Genomic DNA, 4596 nt, shown 5'->3' with positions numbered 1-4596 from the left:
TTTAGAAAAAACTAGTTAAGATATAAGATAAGATTTAGCTTTAATAGAAAAAGGCTTACTTAAAGCTTTTAGAAGTAATAGCTTATTTAGAGTGATTTAAGAAGTAAGATAGCCTTCTTAGAAAATATATAGGCAAGTTTATTTAAATAGACATAAAGGATATTAAAGAATTAGAAAGATTAGAAAAAGCAGAAGAAGAGTCAAAAGTGAAATAAGTAAAAGAATAATAAGAAACTGAGGAGCTTCTAACTACTATTTTTATTTTATAAAATAATAATCTTATTCTTAGTATTAACTTTAATTCTTTTATCTTTCTCAATTATATCTCTATCTCTATTCCTGAATCTTCTCAGGGCAATTCAAGTGCCTAATAGGTTCTCATATGTCTTTTTTAGATCTATATTCTTTCTATCTTATAAGATAATAGATGTGCCCTTTTTCTAACTTATACTGCAGTATTTTTTTAATTTTATATTCTTTATTATCTGCTGCTTCATCTTTATTTATTGGATTAGTTATTGATTCTAATAATAAGATATAAAATATTAGGTGTATTTGTATTCTTACTAGTAGCTAGAGTTTATAATTATTATTTATAAGTTTTTCTTTAATAGTAAATAATCCAAATTTAATTACATTGAATTTATCACTTAATCTTATACTTTTAATATTAAAATTTTTTAATCCTAGCATTTATTATAAAAGATAAACTCTCTTCCTCTTTTTAAGTGCTGGCGTGTCCTTGCGTTTTTTATTATAATATTTCTTTATTTTTATTCCTACTTATTTAATATCTTTTAACAGATTATTATGCATTAATTATATATATATTACTTAGATATTTACTTCATTTAATACTCTTTCATATTTAATATTTTCTTAACTTATCCTTGGAATTCTTTTTAGATTGGCAAAATATAGTACTTATCCTATTAATATATTTATTGTATTATTTATTATAAACTAAGTAATTAGTAGTAATTCTATCTAATTATCTTGATTCTAATCTAAATAATATCTTAGATATTATTCAATTACTTGAATCATTCATTCAGTCTGGCTATCAGTCTATTAATGATGTGTTATTAATAAATTATGTTTTATTCCACAATTTTTTATAATTATCTATTAAAATTTAAATATAAATAACTTATCTTAATTAGATGTGATTTTACTTAGTAATCTAAATATTATAAATACTTCTTATAATATCAGTATTATATATTATTATACTATTAAATTCTTTAATATTGGCTTTAGAATAATATATTTTATAAGCTTATCTATAATAATAATAGCTTTAGTATACATAATTCCTAAAATAAGATCTTTCAACTCTGGTAAGCCTTGTATAAAATCTATTATAATCTTCTGCCATGCTTTTGTTAATATTTCTAAAATCTATATTTTTCCATATAGTTAGTAGTTAATTAGTTTATTATAATTATAACTATCATATTTCTTAATATAGTCTTTAATCAATTTTCTCATTCTTAGAAAGTAATATATTTGCTATATCTTCTCCACTATTTAGTTAATTTTATGATATTCTTTAATTAGTAAATCATGGTTTATTTAAATGACTTCTATAATTATTAAAAATAATATTAATATTAATTCTCTCTAAATAGTTAATCTATTCTTAATTACTACTTCATTGTTATATAGTATTATCTGTAGTATTTTATCGTTCCTAGTAGCTTCTATTATTTTTTTGTAAAAACCTTTGCTTTCTATTATAATTATTATTACTAGTATTGCCTTATTATTATAGTAAATTCCATCTTCATCTTCTACTAGTATATTTATTTATAGCTATTATATTTTAATTGCATAATCTACTCTTCTATTTAATATATCAGTAATAATATTTTTTTTTCCTTTAATATATTTAATTTAAAACTTAAATCTTAATAGATATTCTAACTATCTAACTTATCTACTAGTAAGTTCTTTTATCATTATAAAGTATTTTAGATTATAATAATTACTTTTCATAACTATTTCTTCTTTAACTTCTTACAAGTAATATTTCTATTACTTAAATACTTTAACTATTATAAGTAGTTCTTTATTATAAACATTATAATTCTTTTCTGCAATAGTAAATTGTCTAGAGTAAAAGACAATAGATCTTAATTTTCTATTATCTTCTAGTTATTCTAAAACAATCCCTAATGCATATCTTGATACATCTGATTAAATTATATTCAGTTTTTCTTAATTATAAAGTATAAAAATCAATACTTCTCTAACTAATTCTTTAACTTTCTTAAATACTTACTATTATTATTTTATCTAATTAAATTCTTAATCTTTTTTTAATAATTTTATAATTAATTATATTATTTTTGTATAATTCTTTAAATATCTTCTAATATATTCTATTACGCCTAGAAATTATTATATTTTATTAATGTTTATTAGAATAGGCCAGTTAAGTATTACATCTTTCTTTTCTAATTAGATCTTTAATCCTTCTAGTATATAAACTATTCCCAAATAATTAATAGTTATAGTGTTAAACTTATACTTCTTGATTTTAAGTGTTAATCCTTCATTTATAAGTACTATTATAACTAGTTATATATATTCTTTATGTTCCTCTAGGTTTTGTAAATATATAATAATATTATTAAAGTAAACTGCAATAAATTTGTTCAGGTATTTCTATAGAATATATATTATATATTATACAAATTGTGCTAGTAGATTCTTTAAATCTATAAGTATAACTATCTATTTAAATAGTCCTTTATCTATAAGGAAAGCTGTTTTTCAAATATTATCTTTAGCTATTTATAGATTATAATAACCCCATTGAATATTAAAGATTATTATGATCTTTACTCCCTGCAAGAGATCTTTCTTTTATTTCTAATAAGATATCTTATTTATATTATTTATTATTCCATTATTTAATACTCTGTAATTAATAATTATTTGTTTAATTATATCCTTCTTATTAATAAATATTAATTATATTAATGCCTTTCTATGTCCTGATTATATATATATTGCTTTATAAAACTTATCAGTAAACTTATTTTTAAGTTCTAGTTCATCTCTTAATTTATAGTATTACTTAATTAAAAGTGATATAAATCCTTCTTTTAATTTAATTTATACTTTAAACTCTTTATTATATATTAATAATTGCCATTTTGTTCTTTATAAATAATTTAATAAACTTATAATATTTTTTAGGCAACTTTACTAATACTTCTATAAGTTCCTTTTTATATAATTCTTTTAATTTTGGTTTTATCTTTTATATTTTTTCTGTAATTCTTATTTTCTTAATTATTTATGCTTATTAGATCATCTTAATCTCTTTCATTTTATTATCCTTGAGTTATATTTTATTTTTATCACTTAAATTTCTCTAACTATTCTATAACTTTTCTATATTTTATACTTTATTTTCTATCATTAGTTTGCGTTGAACCAAAGGATAGTTTAGGGTTACGGCTAACAAAGTTCTCGGGAGCTAGAATGCATATAGTTAGCTCTATTCATAGTTCAGAGGAAATCAGTATCATGGTTTATTTTTATTTAAAGCTCTTTTATAGTCATTATTTTCTAGATTTTTTTACATTAATATATTCTTTCTCTCTTCACAGATGTCTCACTCTCATAATCTAACTGGATCTTCTATATTGGTGAAAGAATCCAACTTTCCATCCTACCTTCGCATCCTCACTCAATGGCAGGTGATTCTCTGCACTAAGCATAGCTCATGCTACACCCATCACAGTCTTCCCCAACACCTTCTTCAGAAACATCATATTAGACGACCCCAGCAACAGAACATCGAACAACACCCCCAATATTACAGTATTGCCAACAGCTTAGATGAAGTGATTCAGCCCTCCAACAGTGTCGCTAAGATTCATGACCTTCCTACCAGTCTTGGCTTTCTCTGTCATATAGAGCACTATTACTATCATTCCCATAGTACCGGTCGCATGCGACAACATTACAATCAGGAACATGGATAGAGGAAGTCTCAAGGACCAATGCCTTGGCATCATGCCCATCTCCAGACCTTATTTCAAGAAAAAGAACAGATCCAATACTTTGCCGTTATCCTAGCTCACTCAATTACACTACCCACCGCCTCTCTACATCCCCACCCACCATACATATATCCACACGCCAATGCACCCAAATATCAAGCTTTATCCCCTTCCACTGCCACCAATCATCTACCATCACTAGAAGTACTTCTAGACAAGTATCACACAATCCAAAGTCAGGATTCCTTCCCACATACCATCCAGGACAGCCAGCATATCTCCAAAATCACGCCCTGGTTACGAACCACAAGTATTCATACTCACCTCGCCAGAGTAGACCCCAACATCATTAGGGATCTATATCGACTCCCAGAACCAGAGGAGACACTGTTATCACTTATCTATCACCATATAGACCAACTCTGGAGACAGACTGAGCAGCTTCTCCATCATAGTCATACACCACGGCTAAGCCACCAGAACGCCCGGCTTATCAACACATTTTCCCGTAGGAAGATCTCACAAGATCCAATCCAGCCACTACAGAATGCCCAGAGCCGGACGCAGTACATCCAAA

At 25.2% G+C, this 4596-nt stretch overlaps 2 annotated features.

The window, feature by feature from the left end:
• Nucleotides 1–3403: part of a repeat region (Identified by RepeatMasker using a combination of RepBase library and repeat library created with RepeatScout) that runs on past the window's edge.
• Nucleotides 3404–4596: part of a repeat region (Identified by RepeatMasker using a combination of RepBase library and repeat library created with RepeatScout) that runs on past the window's edge.

The sequence above is a fragment of the Talaromyces atroroseus genome (genome assembly GCF_001907595.1).
Source record: "Talaromyces atroroseus strain IBT 11181 chromosome Unknown scaffold_27, whole genome shotgun sequence".
NCBI classification, from domain to species: domain Eukaryota; kingdom Fungi; phylum Ascomycota; class Eurotiomycetes; order Eurotiales; family Trichocomaceae; genus Talaromyces; species Talaromyces atroroseus.
This window is presented reverse-complemented; position numbering and strand designations above follow the sequence as displayed.